The 27,855-nt window shown below is 50.7% G+C and overlaps 1 long non-coding RNA gene across 3 annotated transcripts; it reads left to right on the top strand.

Annotated features, from left to right (window-relative positions):
• Positions 1-1,016: 1,016 nt before the first annotated feature.
• On the top strand, positions 1,017-26,436 carry LOC141574100 (uncharacterized). Of its 3 annotated transcripts, none has more exons than XR_012500772.1 (3): positions 1,017-1,169; positions 1,526-1,596; positions 24,324-26,436. It is a non-coding gene; the product is annotated as an uncharacterized LOC141574100 (long non-coding RNA). The 3 variants fall into 3 exon arrangements; XR_012500770.1 differs by lacking the exon at positions 24,324-26,436 and adding an exon at positions 18,867-19,049; XR_012500771.1 differs by lacking the exon at positions 24,324-26,436 and adding an exon at positions 18,867-19,049 and having other exon boundaries at positions 1,526-1,652.
• The last annotated feature ends 1,419 nt before the right edge of the window (positions 26,437-27,855 follow it).

The following is a 27,855-nucleotide window of genomic DNA, read 5'->3' as shown; positions in this document are numbered from 1 at the left end:
ACCCAACCTAGTCCAGTTCTGTCCAGTGACCAAGTACTGGACACTATACAACTGTTAGGGACCATGCACACTAGTGAGTGGGCAAGAAAGGACAACCAATGAATGTGAGCTTATTTCAGATGTTGACTGAGATCCTACAGGGTCCCATTAGTCCTGATCCCCAAGGCATTTTCAAGAAGAGCGGGCTTGCACGTGAGTCCTCATCCCAGTCCAAAGCTCCTCTTCTCCTTGGCAGGGCAGTTGCTTCAGTGATGTGGGGAAGAGTTGGTGCCTGAGAACCTTTACCAATCTTCTCGGGTTTGACCAGCACCTCAAACAGGAGCTGAAGCGACTGCAAGGAAGAGGGTTCAACACCGACCCTCGGCCAGTATCTGTAGTTTGGGGGCAGCCATGACTCCATAAATGACTCTGATGGGTGTTCATGGTGTCTGTAAGGTTCTGAGCATGGTTAGACACTGTGGGAAAAGCAAGGGAAATGAGTATGAGTTTCTGTAGCTTGAAGGAGCTTATGGCTTAAGAGGTCATAGGACAAGGGGGAGGGGGGGCACAAACACCCCAGGTGTTAGGAGGGGTGGCCCAGTTTGCACCATCCCAAAAGCAGACCCTGAGACAAGGGTCTCAGGGAAAGTGGTATATTCAGGACATGCTGGGAAGCTCAGGTCAGGGAGTAGAGGGCACGGCCAGGGGGGAAACAGCCAGTAAACGTGTGTGTCATTCTTTATCACCGTGCGCACCTGACCGCGGTCCTGCCGGGGAACTCCAGGAGTCGGTGTAGACGCGCATTTGGTTACCCCACCTTGAGGTGTCCAAACACCACCTTATCTGTCGTTTGCTGAGGGCTGCTCCCACAGGAAGTTAATTGCTCAGCTACCAAGCCTGCCATGTGGCAAAAATGAACTCCCCCACCCCCAGAAGGCGTTCAGGCCAAGAAGCGCAGACGCGCGCACCAGGTGGTGACGCCCAGGGCACACCTGCAGGCCGGACACTGACAGCTTCCGCCACAGGGTGGCTTTTGGAGGAGGACAGACCTGGCTTTGAAAACAGAATCCACCCCTCACCACCAGCTCCAAGACCTTTGGAAAATCAACCTCTCAGCCCAGCTGCCCAGCTGTAAAATGGTGATACTGAGAATATCTACTCAAGTGTCAAGATTAAAATTCCTGCACCTGGTAAGAGCTTCCTGTGTGGTGTCTCTCAAAACCTGAGTGTTAAAAGGCACAGCACTGCCTGTGTATTGATATTCAAAGAAAGGCAAAGTGGGTATGGATGGGAGTGGTCAGGGAAGGCTGCTAGGAGGAGGTGAGATTTGGGCTTGGTGTTGAAAGGGGAGGTCAGGGTTGAGTAAGCTGAGGGCAGAGAATAGGGCGGGGAGGAAGAAGGTAGACAAGGAGGCTGGGAGATAAGGAGCTGCTAGGGGAAAGACAAACCCAGTTGGCCCAGAAAGAGTGAGTTGAGGGACCCAGTAGGACAGCTAAGGGGTGGGTCTGGGGGCTGTCAAGTAAGAGGCTCTCATTTCCTCCAACAGATGCCAAGTGTAAGCTGATACCTGGCCTGGTTTGAGAAGCCAGTTACTTCAGGGTCTCCATCCTGAGTGAGGTGAGCGCTCTCAGCAGTCAGCAGGGACCCGGACTCCCTCTGTGCCGATAACCCAGGTAGGGGGCCCTGCTCCCCACCCCTGAGAAAGATGCTGCAGTAACTGATTCTAAAAATGCCCACAACCCTCCAGGCCTCCAGGTACCCACACCCTTCCCGTGACTCTGCAGCTCCTCTGGTGAAGAGGAGAGTCTATCTCCCTTCCTGTTGAATCTGGACTAACCCTGTGACTTGCTTTGGCCAAAAGAATATAGCAGATATGACAGGGACAGACAGGCCATGGCTGAGAGCCGTGGGAAGGCTGGGAGAAGACATTACAGGCGGAGGGGAGAGCCCGTGCAAAGGCCCTGAGGTGGCGTGTGTCGGATAAGTTCAAGGGGTGGGGTGAGCCAGGTGGAGGGCAGCAGGAAATGTGGCTGCAGAGAAAGCGGGTGGGGTCAGACCATGTAGAGCCTTGTAGGTTGTCAACAGGACTTTGACTTTGACTCCGATGGAGATTGAAACCCATTGGAGGCCCACATCATCAGACAGATGTTTGAGAAGCTCACTCTACTGGGTTTAGAAGAGTCTCAAGGGGTGAAGGTGAGAACAGAGACCAGTCAGGAAGCTCTGCAGGAATCCAGGTAAGAGGAGATAATGGGTCAGACCAGGATCTGTCCTGAAGCCGGAGGGAGCCACGGGAAGTGAGAGCAGATAGAAGAGGGAAGGGGGTCAAGGGCTGAGCCCTAGGCACTCCAGGGTTTGGAAGGCAGAGGGCTAAGGGGGGTCACCCCTGAAGGCGTAGGCTCCTGAACGTTGTGGGAAGAAGGTGCCTCCAGGGGAGGGAGGGGCACCTGTGTCAGGAGCTGCTGATAGGTCAGGTGAGGTGAGGAGTGGGAGTCTGCGCTCGGGATCATTTTTTCAGGCTGCACGGAAGATCCCAGGGAGAGGGGAGCTTTGGTGATGCAGGAGAGAGAGGGAAGCATTGTCCTCGAGTAAGCGACGGGTGGGATTCAGGGTACGGGAGGCAGGACCGGCCTTGGCTGGGAGCACAGGCTCCCCCGCTGGGACCATGGGAGGGAAGGAAGAGCGGAGGCCTGATGCGAGGGAGTGGGCCGCATGCAGTGGGCGATTCCGGAATTTCTCTTCTGATGGCCTCTGTTTTCTCAGTGTGATGGGAAGCACAACTGGAGCTGTGAACAAGGATGGGGTGGAGTTGGTTGTTCAGGACAGTGGAAGGACAGGTGGGTTCTATAAGAGATTCATTTCTGTACATAACGTAGATAGAAATAGAGACATAGACCCATAGATTTGAACTTTTTACCAGTAAGTATTACTTTTGTGATCAGAAAAAAAAAAAATAGAAGACATTTCCATTTTGGAACACAAAGAATGAGAGCTTGAGGGACAAGGTGGACTGAGGCCCTTAGAGCAGCCATCTCGTGTGGCCCACACCCCGTCCCTCCCCTGGATTTTCCCACAGGACTGCTCTCCCATGCTGCGCTCTGGCCTTCTGGGCCGAGGGAGAGGTCCTCTTAGAGTTCTCCAACCTGGAGACTCTTGGACCTCATTTTTCACCCGCCCCACTCTCTGATTCCCCTTTACTTCCCGAAGGTCAAGGCCACCTTGGAGAAGAGGGTCCTTGTCTTTATGGACCCGTTTCTACTAGATTCTCCATAGCTGTGCATTGTTTCCCCTCTGTGGTCAAGTCTCTGGTTTATTTTAAGGATAAGCCTTACTGCACAAACTATGCTCTTTGATGGCATGGCCTGGTCCAGTGACTGGATCTTCTTGGACCAGACTGAGGGGCTGCTGTGGCCGGGACACTGGACAGAGATTCAGAAGAATTGGATGATGCCACAAGTGGGTCTGAGGCCACAAACAAATCCCCAGACTTGTCTGTGGAAGGAGGAAAATATCTGATTGTCCTATCTCCCAGCTTTGCTTTGAAGAAAACTCAGAAATAGACAGAAAGGCATTTTACATGGAGAAGAAGATGGGGGTACCCCACAGCAGTGGGGTGTGTAGCTACTGCATTATCTTATTTTGGTAGCAGCTACGGATGGCTGATGGCAGTGACAGCTGAGCTCTCGTTGTTTGCACTCACTAGTCAGTACCCGCCAGGTTGTGCTGTGACAACAACAACAAAACAAGAATTCAAGGGCTTAAAACAACAAAGCTTTATATCTCACCCACAGCACGTGCCCTTCTCTGGTCTGCTAGGGATGGTTCTGGGCTGCCCTCACTCCAGGACCCGGGCTGACAGAGCAGCCCCATCTGGAACATTCCAAGTTTGCTTCAGCAGAAAAAGAGCCCTGGGGGTGCTCACACCAGCAAGTTCATGTGCTGGCTCAGAAGAGACACTTCACTTTCGCTAACAAATCATTGGCCAGGACTTGTCATATAGTCCCACCCAATCCCAAAGGGACCAGGCAGTGCTGCCCGCCAGCAGAGGGGAGCAGGGAAAACTGGGGGAAACATCACAACTCACTACCATCATGTCCTACCCTGGAGGGTGTGAGATTCACAGAAATTCCAAGAAGGCTCTGCTCCCATGCCATGCTTGTCCCTTTTCTTTTCTTTTTTAGTTGAAGTATAGTCAATTTACAATGTTATGTTGGTTTCTGGTGTACAGCGTAGGGATTCAGTTATATATACATATATATTCCTTTTCATGTTCTTTTCCATTATAGGTTATTATAAAATATTGAATATAGTTTCCTGTGCCATACAGTAGGACTTTGTTGTTTATCTATTTTTATATACAGTAGTTTGTATCTGCAAATTCAAAATTCCCAGTTTATCCATCTCCACCCCCTTTCCCCTAGTAGCCATAAGATTGTTTACTATGTCTGCGAGTTTGTTTCTGTTTTGCAGATGAGCCCATTAGTGTCCTCTATTTTTATTTTTTTAGATTCCACATATGAGTAATATCATATGGTATTTTTCTTTCTCTTTCTGGCTTAGTTCACTTAGAATGACAATCTCCAGGTCCATCCATGTTGCTGCAAATGCCATTATTTTATTCTTTTTATGGCTGAGTAGTATTCCATTGTATATATATACCACCGCTTCTTTATCCAGTCATCTGTCGATGGACATTAGATTGTTTCCATGTCTTGTCTATTGTAAATGGTGCTGCTATGAACACTGAGGTGCATGTATCTTTTTGAATTAGTGTTTCCTCCAGATAGATGCCCAGGAGTGGGATTGCTGGATCACATGGTAAGTCTATTTTTAGTTTTTTAAGGAATCTCCATACTGTTTTCCATAATGGTTGCACCAATTTACATTCCCACCAGTAGTGTAGGAGGGTCCCCTTTTATCCACACCTTCTCCAGCATTTATCATTTGTGGACTTTTTAATGATGGCCACTCTGACTCATTTGAGGTGATACCTCATTGTAGTTTTGATTTACATTTCTTTCATAATTAGTGATATTGAGCATCTTTTCATGTGCCTATTGGCCATCTGTAGGTCTTCATTGGAGCAATATCTGTTTATATCTTCTGCCCATTTTTTGATTGGGTTGTTTGTTTTTTTTCTTATTGAGTTGTGTGAGCTGTTGGTATATTCTAGAAATTAAGCCTTTGTCAGTCACATCATTTGCAAGTATTTTCTCCCATTCTGCAGGTTGTGTTTTTCTTTTGTTTTAGTTTCCTTTGCTCTGCATATGTGTCCCTTTTCTTTGTCTTTTTGCAATTTTACCACCATCATATATATAGAAGAATTTACAGAAGATTCATAACTCCTCCTCAAAAATAACCATCCAATATTTTATTGTATTTCTTCTCACTCTTTGCTTGCATTAGGTATACATTTGTTAATAACAGCTTTATTGAAATATATTTCACACATCATAAAATTCACCCTTTTAAAGTGTACGATTCAGTGGTTTTTAGCATATTCACAGAGTTGTGCAGCCATCACTACTCTTTAATCTCAGGATATTTTCATCACCCCCCAAAGAATCCCCATTAGCAGTTCCATTAGCTGTCAGTCCCCGCCGCCCCCAGCCGGGCCCCTGGCGACCACTAATCTACTTTCTGCCTCTATGGATTTGCCTGTTCTGGACATTTCATGTAAATGGACTCATACACTTTGCGGGCTTTTGTGACTGGCTTCTTTCACCGAGCATAATGTGTTCAAGGCTCATCCACGGGACAGCTGGTGCAAGTGACCATTTTAAAAACCAAATGGACTAAAACCAAAAACGTTCTATATTCAATACCTTGTAATAGCCTAATAATGAAAAAGAATATGAAAAGGAATATATATGTATAACTGAATCACCATGCTGTACACCAGAAATTAACACAACATTGTAATCAACTCTACTTCAAGAAATAAACAAATAAATGCCCTGTACATTAAAGTACAAAAATAAATACATAAATTTTTTTAAAAATGGAGAACCTACCAAACATCAGTCATCCTGGTTCCTTCATTTGTATGTTTTAAACATTTTCCCTCATTATTAAATCTTTTAAAAATAGTCTTTAACAGTTATGTAACAGTTCATCAAATTTATGTGCCATAATGTGCTGAGCTGTGTCCCTAGTTTTGGACTTTGAGGTGGTTTCTACGGGCAGGTATCCATGTTTTACTGAATGAAGGAACGAATGAATGAATGAATGGGGCCTTCAATATAAATCTGCAGCGTTTCCCATTCCTCCTTTAACAGGACGCCTAGAAATGGATCTCCATGGGTGGGAAAATGGGCATTTTTAAAAGCTTTCATACTTACTGTAACTGCTTTTCTAGAAAGGTTGACCCAGTCTGCCAAATGTGGCTTTGCGTTAGTCTGACCACATCTCACTCAGAGTAAAACCAGATTCCTTACCATGGCCCAGGAGGACCTGCAGTCTGGCCTGTTCCCTCTCTAACCACCTCTGTCGCTCGCCCACCGGCTCTCGCTGCTCCAGCCAGGCTGGCCTCCCTGTTGGTCCTTAGACACCACATCATACCCCACTGTAGGCAAGGTGGTCAGTGGCCTCTGCGTGGCTGTTCCCTGTGCCTGGAGCCCCTTCCCTGGTCTCCTCACAGCTCACGCATTCCCTTCAAGGCTCTGCTTACAAGACACTTTCTCAGAGAGGCCTTCCCATTAAAAATGTCACCCGCAGCATCCCCTATCCGCTCTCCCAGCTTTATCACCTTCTAATATGCTGCAGAATTTGCTAATTTTGTCTCCTGTTTCAATCCACTGCAATTAACAATTAGGGCCTGACCTGGGACCTGGCATGGAGAGACACTCAATACATAAGTGGGTTTTTTAAATGAATTTTACATCACACTGAGATTCTTTTTTAAATTTTTTTTTGGGGGGGGGATAATTAGGTTTATTGACTTATTTATTTTTTTATTCATTCATCCATTCATCCATTCATTCATTCAGCAGAGGGACTGGGGATGAAACCCAGGACCTCGTGTATGCTAAGCATGTGCACTACCACTGAGCTATACCCTCCCCCCTAAATAAGAATTGAATTGAGTTGGCGGCCAGCACAGAGGGCTCTCCCTATAAAATCAGGGGCCACTCCCCTGGACATCAGTGCAGTCTCTGGTCTTCTACCAAGTCCTACTCAGTGTTCCTTCTTGACTCACCTCTGAAGCCAGCTTGAGGACTGTAGGTTCTGCCCTGAAGACCTGGAGGAGGTGGCCCCTGACTGACAGGGCCCCGCGAATGGAGAGCACAAAGCAAAGGCTTGTTTCTGGAAGGAGCACAAACCTTCATCAGTGTCCTTTTAAGAAATATATACTGTAATCCAATAAGACAGCACCTGTACAAAATGGCTAAAATAGATTTTAGAGTCATTCAGGGTATCTCTTGGTTCATCTTTAAAATCAGACTGATCTTTGAAACTAGAGGTTTTTAATTGAAGCTGGCTTTACAGGGGCACAATGTGAGCACTACTGTCTAAAACAATCAGTGTGAGTGTCTGCGTGTGTGTTTATATGACTGAGCCCACTGCACCGTTAAGCCTAAACTTGTTAGCAATACTGTACCCGTGTAGATCAGCAAAATAGTGTGTAGATGTGATCTCAGTTGTAAACAGAAAAATCTAACTTAATAACCTCTGTATTGAATAACCTCAAAAAAGCAGGGGGGCACACAGACCAGAGCCCACTAGCGACCCATCCAGCCTTCAGCCCCAGAGCCACGCACTGGGGCCCTGTGGCCTCAGCAGGCCACCCGGGGAGTGGGCTCCCAGCCCAGACACAGGCAGCAGCCCCTGGGCTCTGCTGAGCCGGCAGTTTCCTGGGCAGGCGCCAGTCGTGCACAGGTTGGGGTTGGGGGGGAGGCCCCCGCGGGAATCCAGGACTCCCCTCTCTGGCCGGGCTAGCAAAACAGCAGGGAGTCCCTGTGGAACCACCCACTGTGGACCATTTCCAGCCAGGCTCCTGGGGCTTCCAGGGCAGGCAGGGGATCCAAATTCCCAAACCCACATAGCAATGTTTTTAAAAGATCCCTGAGTCAATGGACATACGACGTCCCATACTTCGTGGTCTCAGGGTTGGGTCGCAAACAAAGGGAGCACATTCAGCAAGGGCCCCAGTTCCAGAGTTGCTGCTGAGTCACTCCACCAGCAAGCTGGCCCACCTTGAGGGCCAAAGGGCTTTCCCTCCTGATCTGCCCCTCAGTCCGTTGCCCACCTCTACCCCCAGGCTCTAGCCACCATGGGGGGCCACCCAATCCTAGCTGGGGTTGTTTCTGGAATTCCTCCTTTAGAATGACTGTTAATACTCAAAGTGTTCTCTTAAATATTCTCAATGTGGCAAATCTCTGTCTTCTAAAAGTCTATTGGAATTATAGGGAAAATGAAGTTATTTAGAGCAAAGTCTTACAAATATGGGTGATTATGTTATGGAACATGGTCTTTAAAAAATTTGTTTTTATTGAAGTGTAATATACACTCAAAGGCACACACATCATAACTGAGCATCTTGGTGAGTTTTCGGGAACGGAATACTGCCCAGGTGGAGAACAGGGCACTGCAGGCAGCCAGGAGTCCCCTCAAGCCCCTTCAGACAGGTCCACCCTCCTAAGGCGTCTGCTATCCTGACCTCTAGCAGCAGAGATAGCTTAGCCTGTTCTTGAACTTGATGAAATGGGAGCCTGCAATATGTACCCTTCTGTGTCTGCCTCTTTCCATGTTGCATTCGTAAGATTCATGCATGACATTGCAGGCACGAATCGTTTTCATGACTGCATACTATTCTACCATATGCTTGGAGTAATTTGTTTACAGAAAAACAGCGCTGATGAGAACATTCTTGAACGTATCTTTTGGTGGATGTTTTATAATTTTTCCTGGGCACATACCTGAGGGTGGAATTGCTGGCTCATAGGGTATATGTAGCTTCCCCAGATACTACAGGACATCTCAGCATGGGCTGTAGTAGTTCAAGTGTTTCTCAAGGGGCTGGGGCCTTGGGAGGGGGATGGAGTATCTCCCACGCTGGTGTTTCAGAATCCCTACGAATAATTTCAAACTTCCTCTCTCTTCCTCAACCTCAAGATCCTTGAGTGTCCATCCAAGGAGGCCTAGCCCCTGGTTGAGAAAGTCTGTCTGATGGAGGTGGGGGGCGGTGCTACCTAACTCAGCAGGGGGTGAGCCACTGTCCTGACATCCCAGGCGGGCTGGGGAGGGTGACAAGGGACCGCCCCTTTTAGGGGCATTCCCAACAGCTCTGCCCAGATGTGATCACACCTGCTGGACCCCAAAGGAGTGCTCTCTCTTCCTCACATTCACGACCTCCCCACTTCTTTGGCTGCACCCCACCCGATTCTGCTCTTCTCCAGAAGACAACACCTGCTTCCCCTCTGAGCCGCCTGCTTCCACACCTGTCCCCATGACTAATTCTCTGCACAGAAAGATCCCTTAAAAACAAATTAGAGTATGACCATGCATTCTTAACACTGCAGCGTCCTTTCACCGCACTGAGAAAACATCGAGATGCTCTGGGACTGCCCAGCCCCGTGTGACCTGCTCCCATTTCCCTCCAGGACCTTATTTGTCCCTCCCTCCTTGTGTCCTCATCAAAACTTCTTTCTGTTCCATAAGTTAGACCCATAAGTTCCTGTCTCGGGGTCTGCACATTCTGTTTCCTTCCCCTGCAATGCCTTTCCTGCTAATGTGTGCAGTGAACTCAAAGTCACCTCCTCAAAAAGCCCTTTCCTGACCATTCAGCCTAAAGTCCCCTCTCTGTCACATCGCCCTGTTTATTTTCTTCCTAGTGCTTGTCGCCTCTTAACAGGTCTTCCTTTACTCCTGGGTGCCCGTCTCCTGGGCTGAGATGTCCCCGCACCTCGAAAGTGACTGTACATGCTTCAGGACCTCCACGCATATTTCTGAAGGAATTCAAACAAGCTTCCAGCTGCAGCAGGCCGGGTCCTCTGGGTCTCCCCCTGTCACTGGCTCACACGGCCCTCTGTGGCATCCCCACCACTGCCCGCAGCCCACCTTGCTCAGGGGGCCCCTACAGGCACACAGGTGCATTGGCCTTCCCCATTCAGCCCTGACTGCACCAGGGAAGTGAGCCCTCCCTGCACACATGTTTGCACAGCACGTCTGTGCTGGGGGCCACCGCCCTCGGCAGACTTGCCGGGTCTGCCACAGAGCCAGGACTGCCCTCATCTGATGACGGGGACGCTGACGCACCAGGCGATGTTCAGTGAGACATCTTTGAGTACCTGTGTGCCAGGCACAGAGCTGGGCACTGGAGTTATGGAGCTAAAGTTCACAGTCCTTGTCCCCGGGGAGCTCACAGTTTAGCTGGGGAAGAAAAATAACCAGACAAGGGCAATGCTATTGGGTTCAGAGGTTGCAAATATGAATGTCTACAGGGGCGGGGTTGATGCAGTGAGATGCCCCGCCCCGATGCCCTCAGCTCACCTCCATGCCCTCAGCTCACCTCGGGGCCATCTGCGGCTGCGACGGGCACCGCCCCCGCCAGGCCCGCTGCAGCCCTCTGCTTCCCTCAGCGCATGAGCTGCTCACGCACCGGGCAAGCTGAGCGTGCGGGAGGTACTGCCCAGGGCTAGCCTGCAAGTAACGAGGATGGCAGTCTTTGGATAAACACCGCAGCTTCCCACCCTCGTGGGACTATTCTGCAGCATGCACTACAGTGTCTCCCGGGGCTGCCCAGTGGGACGGAGCCCATGTATCCACAGCCTGGCCACCGACATGCCCCCTTCTGTCTTCCCTTCCCCCACCTCACTTCTCCAACTCCTCCCTATGCTGCTTGGATTCACCTCCCACATGAACTACGTGCATCTCATCTCAGGGCCCGATGTGGGAGGATCTAAGACAGGGAGAAGGAGCTGAGTACTGCACAACAGGGAGCAGTGGGGACTGTGGCAAACGGGAGCATCCACGTCCCCTGAAAGGGAGCAGCAGACACTCAGCCACGTTGTTATCTCCTTCAGTTTTTCAAGAGTTGACAGAAATTTAGATTTTCATCTGATGGCTCCTAACTTTTTAATGTTATAACAAATGCCAGAAGTCCAAAAAATACAATAAAGAGCAAATCACATCTGTAAGCATAATCTGCCCTTGAGCCAGGAATTCACCAGCCCTGGTGAGCTAAAGGGAGATGCATCTTGAGAGCCCAGAGGGTGCAGGACGGGGAGGAGGCTTTCTGAAAGGTGCGATCCCTGAGTGGGGTCTTGAGAAGGAGACAGCAAGGGGGCAAAGGTGGGAAAGAAGAGGCAGGGGAGGTCAGGCAGAGGGAGAGGTGACAGGCTGGGCCACAAGTGGAGAATTAAAAAGGGACCCTTGGAGATTTGGAGGGTAGTGTGTCTGGAGCACAGAGTACATGCTGGGGTGGGGAGAGAGACCGTGGATTGTCCAGAAAGATGTGAGTGATCAAAGCACGGTTTTAAGAACTTGTGTGCATTTTTCATTGCACCTTCAGAACAGAAGTTAGCATTAGGTATTATTGTTTGCTTTGTATATGGAGAAAATTAGGTACAGAGAAGTTAAGTTATTTGTCTAAAGTCACACAGCCAGTACATAAAAGAATCTGGACTCAGTTGGAGCCTTGTTACTACATAGGGCAGGGTCAGATCAGTCAATACCCTGTGTATTATTATTGGATCTTTAAATTTTATCTGACCATGATGGGAAACCCTGGGGGGTTTACGCTGGGATGATTATTTCACAGTGACCACAGCATAAGGGAGGCAGGGAGGGAAGGCAGGATGGAAGGTGATTAATCTGAGTGAGAAATGGTGGGTCTCAGCTGAGACAGTGTTGAGGAGCTATTCTGTAAGCCACTGCCCCCTCCCCAGGACTTGGGGACTGATTGGAAGTGGGGGGCAAGAAAGAGGTTTGTACAGGAAGCTGATAAGGACACACTGAGCTGGAGGTGTCTGTGTAGCATCTGAGGGTCAGTGTCTTGTAAGCAAGTGGCCCTGTGGATCAGGAAATCAGGGCAGGAATTGGGCCTGAAGATGTCACTTTGGGGATCCCCAGAACACAGTGTGTAGACATGGGTTGAGGGGACGTGGTCCATTAAGTAGGAAAAGCAGAGGAGCCGGGACAGAATCATGGGGAATGAAGGCTCCAAGGGCCGGAGAGTGTAACCAGATCCACAGTGGACACGAGAGGGAGCGGTCAGAGGAGTGGGAGGGACCAGGGGCCATCAAGAATGGAGAGAGTCTCCGAGAGGCAGTGTCCACTCTTCAGAGGCCGAGGGAGAAAATGACCCTAGTGCCTGTGAGGTTTGGCAACAAGGATGAAGCCAGCAACCTTCGTGAGGACCCCGCAGCGGGGACAGCAGACTGGGGTGCGCTGGGGAGTGAACAGGAGGCGAGGAGGTGGGGACAGTGAGCGCAGGAATGATTCAGAGGCACCGGGAACAAGAGCCAGGGCCCCACACCTGCCCCCCCCCCCCCAGGGCCCTTCCCAACTGGAGGCCTTTGAGCTTTCAGCTCAACCCGCATTTGGACGGGCTCCAGCAAAGGCGGCTCGCAGTGCCCTTTCACCTCTCCCCAGCTGCTCCCAGGGAGCGGAGAGGATGCGCAGGAGCAAGGGGAGGAATCAGGGAGAAGGTGTACTTTGCCTCTCTTGCCGGGGCCTCCCCAGGAGGCAGGACAACCCTGGAGGGGCGTCTGAGAGGGTTTGTGTCTTCTTGCCAGAGGGCCTAACCATCTCTCTCCATCTGATTTCAGGCTTGAGGTCTTATGGTGGTTTTAAAGCCTCCTGGGAGGGTGGGTGGGCAGGAGCCGTTTCAGCTTTTCACTTCATGTGACGTACTCTGGAGTGGCACATCCCACCGATAACCAGCACCCAATGGCTAGGGTCCAGGGAGCCACTGGTCCTCCACCGCAGGCTGTGTGACCCGAGATCAGTGGGACACCTCCACGCCCGGCCTGGGAGGGCCCCCAAGTGCTGCCCGGCTCCTGGCTGGTCCAGCGTCTGCCATCCATGGCTTGAGCAGGAAGGTAAGACGTTATAAAAGTCAATCCGAGACTCATGTCCTCGCTCCCTGACTTGTTACTGCAGCCGGGAGAGCAAGCAGCAGAGCGGACATCAGGAAGGACCCTCCCATCGGGCTGGCATGGAGGGAACACATGTTTATCTAAGTGCCATCCTTTGGAGAGATGCCTCAGTATTAGCTTTGACTTCTGTGGCTGATACATGAGACCAATATCTGCCTTAATACAGATGCATTCATTCATCCAACAAATCTTTATTGAGAACTGTTGCGGATTTTTTTTTAATGGTCACAAATTATTTCACATCCCTCCCATGAAGAATTGGGATCTATGGGAAAGAGAAATCGCTCAGTGGTAGAGCGAATGCTTAGCACACATGAGGTCCTGGGTTCAATCCCCAGGTGAAACCTCCATTAAAAAAAAAAAAAAGCATTGGGTTGTAGATTGCCTTGTAACTACTTTTCCAGTGGAGTCTAGGAGATGCTCTGCCTTGTGACGCCTGAGGCTACTCAGCTCCAGTCTAGTTCACTGAAAGGCTAAGCCACCATATAAAGTATCGAAGGAAGGACCCTGAGGTTGCCAGGCTGAGCCCAGCCTCCTGGCCACTCCAGCCAGGGCACCAGACATGGGAGTGAGGAACCTCTTGGATATGGATCCTCCAGCCCCAGCCAGTGCTCTGAGTCACCCCCAACCACTCCAGCCTTCCCAGCTGAGGCCCCCGACAGTGTGAAACAGAGACAAGCTACCTCCGATGGACCTTGTCCGAATCCGTGGGCATAACAAAATGTTGTTGTTTTGCGTCTCCAGGTTTGGGAAAACCGTTATGCACAAAAGCTGGGATTATGCTACTTTGTATTAGAACCCGCAGTGTATTAGGCGCTACTCTGGGCACTGCAGATAAGCAATAAGCAACATAGGCAAGGTCCTATCCCACGTCTGGAAAAAACCCCATCAGGGAAGACACACAATGTAAACCAACCCTCAGGCAGTGACTCGATTCAGAAAAATAAAACCAGGGAACGTGACAGGAACTGTCAGGCTCTCGGGGGTGCAGGGTCAGGGAAGCTCTATCTGAGGAGGTGATATCTGGACTGAAACCTCAATGATAACAGGGGCATCAGAGGAACAGCAAGCCCAAAGGTGCTGAGGATGCTGGAAGGGGAGACAGCAGCCCATGAGAGCGGAGAGCGGTGAGAAAGGGCAGGAGTGGAGGAGACGAGACCAAAGAGGCAGGCTGGCCACTCCCACAGGACCCTCTGGGCCATGGTGACGTGGCTGGATTATAGCCTAAGAGCAATGGCGAGTGACGTGGTCTGGACATTAAAAAGACAGCTCTGCCTGCTGTGCAGGGAGCAAATTTCAGAGAAGCAAGGGAGGGAGCAAATTTCAGAGAAGCAAGGGCGGAAGCAGGGACACCAGTGAGGAGCCTTGTGTAGGAATCCAGGTCAGAGATGCGGAGGGGACAAAGAGTCCTAGTGGAGATAGCCAGAAACAGATGGAGAGAAGCCGTGCTTTTGAGTAGAGCTGACGGCTGTCATGAATGCATTAGTTGTAGAAAGCAAGGCAGGGGGAAGACTCGAGGATGACGCCTAGGTTTCCCTGGGTCCAATAATTTTGGACTCTATTCGAGACATTGTAGACATTATTTTGTAGTGCCCCTGGATTCTGTTATATTCCTCTGAAGAGTATTGGTGTTTGCTTGTTTGTTTACTTATTTTATAGAGCAGTAAACTTGACTAGTCTCAAACGGCAAGCTGCCTTTTGGGCAGCAGTTCGTACCTCAGTTCAGTTCTCCCAGCCTCAGCTGGGCTGCTGGCTGTCTTCCCCACACATGCACAGTGAACGACCAGCCAGAGATCTGGACAGTCAAGACACAGCATGGGGGGCTTTCCTTCTCTGGGTCTCACCTTTCTGGGGTTCTCCTCTCACTTTCCAACAGCTGCGGTTACCCGGACTCTGTATTCTGGTTCTTCAAGCCAGGAGGACCACAGGTTTTCTATCGTAGTTTTAGCTGCCCTGCATAGTTTAGTCTGGGAACAGCCCTCAAACTAAAAGCAATAAAAATAAAACATGGGAACCTCTTTCTGCACCACTCCTTTCAGGCCGAGTGCGCAGCCCCTCCTGGTCTTGCCTGTTTTAGTTCACTGTCCAGTGCATTCTGGTAGTTTCTTGGTTTTAAAATTAAACCTTTAATTTTGAGATAATTGTAAAATCATGTTCATTGGTAAGAAATAATACAGAGAAAACCCTCAGACACTTTTATTCAGTTTCCCCCAATGGTAACATCTTGCAAAACTATAGTACAATATCACAATGGGGATGTTGGCGTTGATAAAATCAAGATACAGAACATCTCATCACCTCAAGGATCCCTCCTGTTGCCCTTGTATAACCAGGCCCACTGCTCTCTCACCGTTACTCCTTCCTTAACTCCATCACCACTGATCTGTTTCTAAAACTTTGTCATTTCAAAAATATTAATTAAAATATTAAATGGGATCATACAGTATGATGGGGGATTATTTTTATTTTGTTTTGTTTTTGCTTAACATAACTTCCAGAAGATTTGTCCAAGTTGCTCGCGGCAATCATTCATTCCCTTATTCCACGGCACGGAGGTACCAGGGATTTTTTTTGAAAACTATTCAACTGTTGAAGGACATCTGGGCTACCTCCAGCTTTTGTCTATTACAAATAAGGCTGCTATGAACATTTGTCTATAGGTTTTTGTGTGGGCGGAAGTCTTCATTTTCTGGGATAAATGCCTAGGAATACAGTTCCCAAGTTGTCTGACAGTTGTGTGTGTCATGTTGTAGAGAAACGTCCGGCATGGCCGCACCAGTCACATCGCTAGCCTTGAACGAGCGGGCAGCGCCCTCCGCAGCACTCGGCGCGGGCACTCATTTTCATTTCTGCCCTTCTGTGAGGTGTATCTTCATACCTCACTGTGGTTTTCGTTCGCATTTCCCCACTGGCTAAAAATGTGAGCGTCTCTTCATGTGTTTTATTTGCCGTCTGTACGTCCTCTTTGGTTAAATGTCCACTTCTGAGTTTTGTCTTTCAGAAAGCGAAACAGCACATGGGGTTCTAACATCTGTGTTCCCTGCAAGGCTCCGCATTTGCAAACTCCCCATCCTCCACCAGCTGAGGCCCCCACAGTCAGGGCAGTGTTGCTCTAGGGGCCAGGAGATGGTCGTGGGCCTAACTCACCCATCAGGTCCGTGAGGAGACCGGGGAGAGGAGAGGAGCAGGCCAACTCCGTGATGCCCTCAAACAGAGAGCCGTGGGTGGGACGCCTCTGTCCTCCCTCCCTCCACCTCATTCTCCTTTTTCAGATCCAAGCAGGGGCCCCTGACCCAGTTGCCGGGGTCCCATCTCTTCTCTATCTTCCTGAGGCACCCTCTCCCACAGCCCCTCTCAAAGCCACAAAACTTGACCAGGTGGTGTTGCACGTAGTAGGTGCTCAAAAAATCTTTGGGTTTGGTGGACTGGGTTTCATTGGACTCCTTGGTGTGCACATGACAGAAACACAGTTAGAGCTTGTAGGACCCAGAGCAGGAGTTTGTCAGAAGGAGTCATTTCTGAGATGCCACAAGTCAGTGCAGGAAGGGCAGGAGCGAGCCTGCGTCTCAGGCAGCCGGGATTCTTCATCCAACATGTCACTCCCCTCACTCTGCCTCTCCGGCCATCTCTGCCCAGCAGCTTTACTCTCTTTGACCACAGGCTGCAATTTCCTGAGGCAGAGAACACAGTTGCCACCAGCCCTGGAGCCTCACATCAATAGCATCCAGAAACAGGGGGCCTAACCTTCAGTTATAGGTTTTAAAGTCCTGTGGGAGGGCTATGATCAGCTCCGTGGTGGCCAGGGCATGGGCCACTATGATTGGCAGTAGGGGAGGGACAGTTCCTCAAGGTGGGTAGTCTTGCAGACCCAACCACAGTTGCCCCTCCAAGTTTATGGCTAGCCGTAGAGGTTCAGACGAGACAGCTGGAAGGCACACAAAGCCATGCCTTCTTGATTCTTCTCACTCTCAACCTGGAAAGTCTGCTGGACTCCAGCCCAAACCCTACCCAGGCGTGAGAGACCATTCAGGCCAGCCTTCCTGGGATTTCTCTAACTCTTGATGACTTCCTCTGTGAGTTAGAGCAAAGCTAGCTGCTGTAACAAATAAGGCCCTGCGTCACAGTGGGTACATGATACAGGTTTTCTTCTGGCTCACTTAAAAGTCCAACGTGTGTGTCTGAAGTTGAAACTGTCTAATTTCTCCCTCCATCTCGTGGCTCCAGCTTGCCCCATCTCAGAGTCCTCTGCATTCATCCAGGAAGACAGGGAAAGACAGAATGTGAAAGACACCCCATCTCTTAACCACATCACTTCTATTCACATTCCCATTGGTGGGAATGGGTCATATGACCCTTCTAGGGTGCACGGGGTGATGGGAAATGTAGTTCCTGGCTGGACACCTTCTTCCCAGCCACAACTTTATACTATGTAGGAAAGAACATACATTTTGGTCCATGATACCTGGAATCCTTGTCTCTTGCTAATCCCATGGGCCTAGCAGGCTAATGGACTCATGAAAGAAAAAGGTCAGCCTCACCCAACAGTTTTAAATACCAGACTGACCAGCTACAGTCTGCAGGTCAGCTGCCTGTTTTTACGAATTAGGTTTTATTCGAACCACAGCCAGGACTAGAGGTAAGGTGGGGTCAGACAGGTGCAGACCTGGTTCTTGCCTTCATTTAAAATGCTGATATTTTGTTCATTGTGGATTTTTTGCATTACATCTGATTTTTTAAAATACCATGTTAAAATGTTATTTATCCTGATGACTGAGTCTTTTGGCGTCCCCTTAAACCTGGCACCCAAGGCAAGTGCCTCGTTCCTTCACGGTGGCCCCAGCTCTGGCCTTGCCTTCCTGTCAAGGTCCCTCCAGCTCCAAAGAGCCTGGCTTCTGGGGATGTGCCCGGCCCGGGGTGAGGCTGGGGCCAGGAGGAGGGGCAGGGGGGTCCCACTGCTGTGTCCTGGAGAAGAACTCAGCTCCACCGTCTCTTCCCTTTGGCCCCACCACGTCTGTGGGACCAGGAGGCCCAGCTGTCCAAGAGTGAGGCCTTGGGCAGGTGGCGAGAAGGTCCTAGTTCATCCCCAGGCAGCCTCCATCCTCCCGCCAAGGCTCCTGCCACCTCTGATGTCGGCCCAGGGACCTGGTTTATCTCATTTTCCTGGAGTCATTCTGAGTTGAGTCGCATGAACCTTCCAGACTGAACCCACAGTTCACAACAGTCTGGTAGAAAAACACAATCGTCACCTGTTTGAAGCTATTGATTTTTCCCCAGAGCGGTTTGGCCTCACCTCACAGAACCCCGGCTTCATTGCTTTTGGCTTTGCAGCTGACAATATCTCTCCCTCTCTGGGCAGGTGCTGCTGCCTGGGGCTCGGCTGAGAGGAGATCGGGCAGTCTCTTTGGAGGTCAAGGTGTCAGGGAAGGCAGCAGCTTCCTTAAAAATCCATGAGAAGGAGGGGTGAGAGTATAGCTCTGTGGTAGAGCATGTGCTTAGCATGTGTGATATCCTGGGTTCAATCCCCAGAACCTCCACCAAAAATAATAAATAAACCTAATAATAAAATAAAAATAAATTTTAAAAATAAAAAACTGATATACCACATTAATAGACTAAAAGATAAAACTCACAATCATCTCAATACACTCATAAAAAACATTTGACAAAATAAAGCCCATGAGAAGGACCAAATGTGTCAGAAAACTGTGTGCTGCCCCTCCCCCCAGAAGACAAGCCCTGTTCTACGAATTAACGGAGGTTGACCTGACGCACCCCTTCGCCCCACAGCCCCGCAGGTCCCCCCAGATGGACGCCAAAGAGAAAAGCAAAAGACATGTTCAAGAAGGCTCGCAGCAGCACGAATCCCGTTCCCCCAATGTGGAAACCACCTCAGTGTCCATCAACAGTAAAATGATAAATAAACTCAATCAATAGTAATCAGTGATCATAATAAATATACAAACAAATAAATGCCGTCTGATGGACTGTCTTACAGTCACAATAACAGTCTGTAACTATAGACACAGAACATCACGTTGAGCCACAGAAGCCAGACGCAGCACAGCCTGGAGGATTCCATGCATATGATGCGCAAAAAGGCAAAGCAAGGCTCCGTCGTCCGCCAGCCGCGGCCACCTCTCGGGGTACAGGCTGGGGGGGCGCAGGGGCTCTGGGGCTGGTGTCGAAGCGGTTCCTGATCTGGGCGAGTCTGGCTGTAAAGATGTAGCAGCAATACACCACGCCCATGCATGTTTCTGTGTATCTGGTACCTTTAAACAAGTTCAATGTGAAAATCAGCGGTCTCCCTTCCTGACTGTCCTCCTGGACCTGACGGGTGGTGAGGAGGCATGGGGAGCAGAGAGGACAGGTGGCCCAGGCTCCCGAGTGCCCCACTGTGAGGGGACAGCCCTTAAAGCTGCCCCACCTCCCCGACCCACCCCACCCAATGTGGGAAGGGACAACCATCCTGCCGCCAGGACTCCAGTCCAGCCGGAGCCCAGGGCAGGCCAGCGGGTGCTGGAGGGTGAGCCTGCCTCTCCAGGGAGCCTCCAGAAGCAGAGCTGACAGGGTCACTGTCACCTGCCTGCAGGGTCACAATGCTCCAAGACCAACGGCACCTTCAGCCTGCGTCAGCTCAGCCCCTTATGACCACCTGTGTTCCTTACAGCCTCGAGAGAGGTCACGGGGTTGGAGGAGGGGCAGCTCTCCTTGACACAGTCAACAAATGTGTATCAAGGCCCTCTTATTGGTCCATGCTGTGCTAGATGCCAGCAACCCACCCGTGTCCGCACAGCACTGACAGACGAAGAGCAAATACGAAAATAAACAAGATGATGAATGAGACAGGACGGAGGACAGCAGACCTTCCCCTAACGCCCACAGGCCCCAGACAAGAGCGCAAGTGGAGGCCGCTGGCCTCAAGCCCACCCCTTTCTCTTCCTGCTTCCACAGGGACCGTCACACATGCAAACCACCCAGGTGCACACCCACCTTCTCCCCCTCCTCTCCGCAGGTGCACACTCCTGTGCCGTGATCCACCCACAAGGGAACAGACCCAGAGATGAGGGGACCAGGGCTGAGCTGTCAGAGTAGAATGTATACACCCACGGGCTCTGGGTACCACCTCCCCTCAGCCTTGTCTTTTCTGTGCCCTGTGGGGAGGGGCGTGGATGTGGGACTCAGGAGCAGGCAGAGGGCAGAACCCACGTTCACCTGGTTCTAATGACAGAACTGATCATAGTAACTGGGGCAGGTGGTGCCTGGGAGAGAGGAGGTGCCATGTGGGCGTCAGCTATGCGAAGACCTGGAGAAGGGCATCACAAAAGGAGGGAACAGCATCACAGGAGGCGGGAACAGCAGCGCCAAAGCCTTGAGGCGGGACGGAGTTCCCAGAAAAAGGGCCAGTGTGGCTGGAGCAGAGGGGACTGAGCAGGGCGGACCACGCAGTTCTTAGGGAAACGGGGGTTTTATTCTCGGGGCCATGGGGACCCAGTAGAGGGGTTGTTATTTCTTTTGCTTCATGTCTGTGTAACTGACACACAGTAAAATGCACCAGTTTTGAGTGTGTGGGCTGATCAGTGTTGCACACGTGCATACACCTGGAAACCACCACCAAAGCCTCCCTCAGGCCCCTCCCCTTTATACCACCAAAGGTTTGCTTTGCCTGGTTCTGGCTTTCACATGGATGGAACCAGCCGGCCCGGTGCTCATTCACGTCTGGCTTTTTTCACTCAGCGTCCCTTCTGGGAGACACCCACTTCACCACGTGCGGAGGCAGGTCATGCTATTCATCTGTGAAGTATCCACGCTCTTGTGTGAATTCACCATACTATGTTTATTCCCCCGTGGGTGGGTAGCTGGGCTGTTTCTGACCGGGGGCTATTGTGAGTGAAGGGGCTGTGAATGTCCTGGGGTGAGGCTTCCGGGCTCGTGGGTGCCCATCTCTGCTGAGCGGGGATTCAGGCGAGGAACTGCTGGGTCTATGGTGACCTCGTAAATCCTGCCAAAGGGTTTCCCAAAGTGGTTTGAGAGTTTGTTGGAGGGCCTGGCACGACCTGACTTCTATGTATCAGAGACCAGGTCTGCTGCCTCGGGGAGAAGAGCTGAGAGGGGTCAGAGTGGAGGCCAGGGAGGAGTGACGGAGAGGTCCGGGTTAGTAATGACAGAGGCGCAGCTGCGGCTGGTAGCTGTGGGAATGAAGAAACGACCTCCTGCAGTGAGAAGGACCGGGGAGCCGACCCGCCCAAGCCACGTGGCGGAGCACAGAACCATCCTCGTACCCAGGCATCCATGTGGCCCAGGGGCCCTCCTCACCCGCCTCTCGGGCTCAGGGCCCTGCCCCTCTCCAAAGCTCTTTGAACTGTGGGCTCTGCAGCCCCAAGGGCGAACAAAGCTGGTACAGGAAGCCCCAGAGAGAAAACAGCCCTGCTGGGGACAAGTAAGCGACTGCCCTCTGCGCTGACTTGGAAGGCACTCGACACCCAGCTGTTTAGCACATCTGCTTATGGCCCCGGCTCAGCTCCCCAAACACCCCATCTCCGGGGCTCTCCCTGGGGGTGGGACCCCAGTTAGCTAACACCCAGCACTTTCTCAAGCCTTTTTCCTGCTCCAGCCCAGGCCTCGAGCTGCAGTCTTGGGTGGGGGGAGGGGGAAGGGGAGCCATCCCCCGGCTCACCCACCCACCCACCCGGCACCTTTGGGCAGCTGTTGATGGTCATTGCATCTCTGCCTCCAAGCATGGAGTGTGGGGCACGGCAGGCCTTCTCCACCCCTAAAAACATATCTGGGAACCCAACCACAGGTGGGCTTCCCGTAGGGAACAGTCAAAGTCACCAACCATCTGGAGAGCAGGCCAATGGGAAACGAGCCCCCTTTATTACTCACTAGGCAGGGGTGAGGGCTGTAGACATGGCTTTGGATCCTCTGGGGGTGTCGATGCAGTGTATCACCAAGACTATTTGAGACAGGGACAGAATTCCAATTTCAGCTGCATTGAACAGCAACACAACAAATCCTTTGATTGATGTACCTGAGAGATCTTGGGAGTTAGCTTCAGGAATAGCAGGCTCCAGGTGCTCAAAAATATCATAGGATTTCTACTCTCTTCCCTTTCCACCTCTGCTTCTCCTTCTGTTGACTACACTTTCAACCTAGTTCTCCCCGTGTGATAGAAAAACAGGGTCACCAGTAGAAGGGGCACATGCCCAACTTATTATCTAATCTAAGTGAAAAGTGAGGGTCTGTTTACCAGTGCAGTTCCCAGGGCTGGCTCTCCTCAGACTAACCTGTGGTCAGGGGCATCAATGTGCTGGTTGGCTGGCCTGGAATCAGAGGGTACAGGGAGAGAGGAGGGAACTTCCAGACAAAGGGGAAGTAGGTGACAGACAGCTCATGAAAGCAGATTGTTAAATTGTATCTGGTAGCCTCACACTCCCACACTCGCCTCTCCGGAAAGTTGCCGATAAACTGTGCCAGGTAGACTGAGAAGAATGGATGAATGAACCAAAAAAGGAGCAATGTATCAGTCACAAGATTTAAGCTACTTGAGGGCAAGAGTGATGCATTTCTAGGGCCTTGCCAAGGACCTGGAACACACTAGGAGATCAAGGGTGGTGGGGGCCTGGCACGCGCAACGAACATCACCAAGGGATGACTGCTCTCCTTCTTGCTGGGCCCAGGCTGGCCTCAGAAGCCTTCTCAACACAGCACTCCAGGTGAAACTAGTCATCATCCTTTTCCAGTATATCACCTCCCCTCGGAACCCGCCCCATGCCTCAGTATGGCTCTACAGAAGTAGGTTGACATGCACTAGGTACCTGCCACGGGCTGCCTCTGCGCTGGGCACACCTGAACACACCTGCAGTCTGCGGCTGCATCCCCTCCCCTGTCCATCTTCCCTCTGCCTAAGCGCTAAGAAGCCTTGACAGCCATCTGAGTGCATCCACGAACATTTAAGTTGGAAACTCCGTATTTTTGTGGCCATCCCAGGACAGGGTCCTTATAGCAGTGATGTGCTGGTACACATTGTAGGGGAGCAAAGTTCACCACCCCAAAATGTGTCTCTTTGGCAAATTATTTTAAGTTGGTTATTTCCAAGAAACAGCAGACATGGGAAACACTGAAAACCAAGGAGGAATTATACTTTTGTAAGAAACTTGCTGTGTGTAAGGGAAATCTCCACTTGTAAGGGTGTCTCCCTGACTGTTCCAGAAGGAAGATGGTAAAACTTCCATCAGTGGAGAAAGCACTGCTACACACCTGCAAAACGACCTTCCCTTTTTCACTGTGCCCTTCCTGGTGACCTCCCAGAACTGACACGCCCCTCCCTCAATGTCCTTCTTTGTCTTTACTGAGGATGTACTTAAGATGGGGGCTTCTGCCATTTCGCTGAGTCATTCAGTTTCCCCGGTCTTTCTTGTGTATAGATGTTATTAAACTTTTTTTTTTTTTTAGCTTTTTTCTTATTTATTTATTTTTGTAAGCTGGACTTCTGCTTTTTGGGGAGAGGTAATTAGATTTATTTATTTATTTGTTTGTTTTACGGGGGATTGAACCCAGGACCTCATGGATGCTAAGCACGTACTCTGCCACTGAGCTATACCCTTCCCCCCATGTTATTAAACTTTTACTTGATTTTTCTCCAGTTAATCTCACATCAATTTGATTCTTAGACCAGCCAGAAGAACCTAGAAGGACAGGGAAAAGTCCCAGTTAGCAGCATTTGCCAACTTCTGTGCTGTAAATCCTGCTACTGTAGCCAATTTCATTCTGAGAAGGGAGGGAAGGGGACCAGGGCACAACCATTAAAAGACTGACACAGCCATTGAGGACAGGACATAATCCGGTTAGAACCAACTAGGCCCAAGATGGTTTGACTTCCAGCAGACCTTGAGCCTCATTATACGATCATTACAATAAAATTAGCCTTGCAGATAAGAAGTACCCATCATGCATCGACACCATGACATTTCCAATCAAGACTAAATAAGGACAAAAATCCCTCCTTTCCTCAGGAAGGTAGAGCTGGGATGAAAATCAAGAACTATGACCCCAAGCCCCTCCCTCCCCAGTGAATATTCCGCCCATTCATCTTTACACCCATGAAACCAGCTTGCCAAAGAAAGTCAGTGCAGCTTCTCACCTGAGTCTCCCCGCTCCCTCCCTGAGCACCTACTACCCAGCTCTTAATAAATCCTCACTTCACTTTCTTAACCTCCGTGTCTGGTCTCTGAATTCTTTCTGCAGTGAGACAAGAACCTACCCTCGGTAACAATTCCAGCCGCCAACCTGATGTTGCTGAAAGCGGACCTGAGAAGAGTTGCACACAGGCTGCTCCAGGGCGGACGTGAGCGGCCCCAGCACCCCCAGCCCTAGACGATGTTGCAATTCCAGAACCACACGGATTTTCCTTTCAGGCTAAGATTCACCCAACGGTCACACCAGACACTTGCTTACAATCCAGGACAGAAACCTGAGTTCTCCTCTGGACCTTAGAGCCACTTCCAAAACCACAGTGAGCGTCACTTTTGACTCAAGAGTGAAATGTGCATGGAGAGGTGTTAGCTGACTGTCTGCAGAACCCCCTCTGTGTTCCTTATCCCTTCAGTCACTCGGTTTTCCTCTCGTTCTGTGACATTCCCACTTAATCCACCAGTCCACTGACGAAAGTGATTACACTGTTAAGTTTCAACCCAAAATTTCACTACGGAAAATGTTACACATGTGCAAAAATAGGATATGACCATCGTGACCCAACTTCAATTACTATGAATTCGTGACCCATCTTGTTGCATCTCCCTCTGCACATTCTCCTCCTCCTGTGTTACTATGAAACAAATCCCAAACACTCTATCATTTCACCTGGAAAGACGCAGTAGAAAGCAGTAGCATTTTAATCTGAAAAGCTCATTGAAATGGAGGTGTAACTGAGGGGTCAAAACTGTCAGCCTTCTCTGACTGAGTAGCATTTTTAACTGGCTCACAGGGGAAGAATGATGCAGGGGTGGTGGCGCCTGGAGCATTATTTCCTTCCCAGTGGGGAGGTGGGGGATGTAGGGGAGGGGAGGCCTCAGGGATGGGGGGGCGGGGCTGCCATTGTCGGGCTGTAAATCTGCACGCCGCCGGTGCCCCTGCTGCTCGCAAGGCCACTCTTGCTATCACCCTCCATCAGAGGCTCGCACAAAAGTGTTTTTGAGTTCAACTCAAAGAATGCTCCCATTTTGTTCCAGTTCCTTAAGTTTCAGATTTATAGATCAGGTTCAAATCGATTCATTAGGATTTTTTTAAGTGTGGGTGGAGATTGGAAGATGGATAATTGCAAGTCACTTTAGGAGCCAAGGGGACCTCTCTGGGTCTGCAGACCCTGTGTGTCAGGAGGTCCACCGGGCTGGACACCGAGGAGGCAGCCCCTTGGAGGGAGGGTGGTGGGGTCTTGCCCTTCACGCAGCAATCTGGAGATCCACAGAACAATGTTTGCCTCTTGTTGCATTAAGAAAATGTGGGGGTCATTTGGTTTTGCATAAAAATCCCTTGGAGGCCAACCCAACAGCTTCTCCCCCAGCCTCAAGCAGGACAGGCTGGGAACCCCCACTGCATACCAAGAAACCTTCAATTACTGATGATGTTGGTGGAATAAATCTCCAGCTCCCTGGCCCTCAGGCCCCATAACAGCTGTTCATACCCTGACCAATTTCCTCCCAACCCTCTCCGCCTCCCCACCTCCCTACTCAGCTTCCAGGAATCACCTCCAAATCCTTTGCTTGCATGCAATCCTTGTCTGCATCTAGGAGACTTCAACCCAACACGGTCCACCAACCCTCCAGTCTTCCCAGTTCTGGCTTCTGCCTCCCTGCTGGGCAGTTTCCTTCAGCGCTGACTGTGAACCAGTCCTTGTGCAACAGCTGCTGGCCCCAGAGGTCCAAGAGGCCTCCGCAGTGGGGAAAACACTGAGTCAAACAGCATGCCATTTCAGTAAAGCTCCAGAGCGCGGCCTTTCCCGGGCTCTGCAGTTACAGCCTCTTTCTCTGCTCCTTTAAAGGCCTGTGCAAGCAGCTATTTACTCCCTGGCCTGGGGCAGCACTGAGGGGCTCATTCTAAACATATCACAACAAACTCACAACCCTTGGGCTGCCTAGATGCACTTTTGTGAGCCTGTGGTAGAACCAGGCCCTGGGTGTGGTTCGCAGAGCACAGCCCTCTGCTCCCCACCCTCCCCGGGAGGCCACGAGGAGTTTCTAGGGGAGGGAATCTGGCAGGGCACTGAGATGCACCGTGAGACCCGCTCCAAGAGCAAGGGCTTCCTGGAGTTTAACACCTCGACTGGCACTTAAAATGCGCAGCAGGGAGTATCTGGCAAATAAATTCTGAAGCCATATGAGTGGATCTCTTCCTTTCTTTCTCTCCCTCCGCCTCGCACTGTCAGCAGGATGTCTACACGTGGTGTCACTGCCTGTAACAAGCAGCTCCTGGGACCCACCTTCACATCCAGGCCCAGGGAGGGTTAACTCCTACGCTTCCTCCACAGAATGGAATGTTCGCGGCATTTCCAGAGAGAGAGCATCTTGTTCTGAGCTGGGACGCGCCTCCAAGACGTACTGTTAAGTAAAAGAAGGGCAAGCTGAAGCGTGTGTGACTGCCTGCGAGAAAAGGAAAGAACACTTCTTACTGCGTGAATTGTCTCTGGAAAGAGAAACCAAACACTGAAATCAGAGGTTGCTGGTGGGGAAAAGTGGAACTTCTCAGGTCGACGTGAGCACACTTCACTTTGTATATTTCATAATATATATATTATTTAAAACACACACACACACACACATATATATATATATAAATACAATAGCACTAAAAACCAAAAGAGACATGTTCTCCAGTCTGAGTCCACTGACCACAGCGTACATCCCAAGAGGGGCTTCAGGCTCCCACATCAGCCTGCCCAGGCTCAGTCTCTCTTGATAAAGCCAGGGTGACTCCCATGTGTGACCCCCTCTCTGCATCAGACCTGCCACCCTCGCCTCCTCCAGGCAGAAGCAACAGCACTGGGAAGAAAGGTTCTGACAAGGATGCCGCAGACGCAGCTTCATCCATCCGGGACCCAACTGCTGGGCCTCTGCTGAGCACCAGGCCGCGTCCAGGCTGTGGTGAGACAGCAGAACAAGACTGTCACTGGGGAAGGAGGGGACAAGTTAGATAAGTGATAGAGGCAGTGAAGTAGGTAGCAGCGAGGGCTAAGGACGGGATAGCAGGAGAGGAGACTAGAATGGGGGGGTAAAATTTTAGGGGGGTCAGGAAAGTCCTCACTGAGAGGTCGAGGCCTCAGAAGGTGACAGCATGGGCCCTGAGACATCAGGGGCAGGGAGGGCACCAGAGGCACCAGCAGGCGCAAAGACCCCACGGGGCTCAGAGGGACCGAACATTTCCCTCATTTGTGCCTGGAGCTCCTGGGGACATCCCAGAGGCCCGGCTCCATCTGCCCCTGGTTTGTACAGAACTGGACAAGTCAACCCAATACTCAGCTGGGTGGAGCCAAAGCAGGAGTGGGCGGGGGGCTGTTGTGCTCACCCCAGAGCCAGAGAGAGAGAGAAGCCCTGCTGGGCCGGGCCTCTGCCTCAGGCTCGAGTTTGGAGGAAACAGGCCCTGGGGACCGAAACAAAAATAAATATTCCAAGAATATTTCATCTGAAACATCCCCTACATAGACCTTCCTTGTGTGGATTCTCAGATCACTTGTCCTGCAAAATGCTCCACTGAGAGAAGAGGGCGTCGGGGCCTCTGGGAGATT

The sequence above is a fragment of the Camelus bactrianus genome, chromosome 19 (assembly GCF_048773025.1).
Source record: "Camelus bactrianus isolate YW-2024 breed Bactrian camel chromosome 19, ASM4877302v1, whole genome shotgun sequence".
Taxonomy (NCBI): Eukaryota; Metazoa; Chordata; class Mammalia; order Artiodactyla; family Camelidae; genus Camelus; species Camelus bactrianus.
Note: the sequence above shows the minus strand (reverse complement) of the source record. Positions and strands in the feature narration are given on the sequence as shown.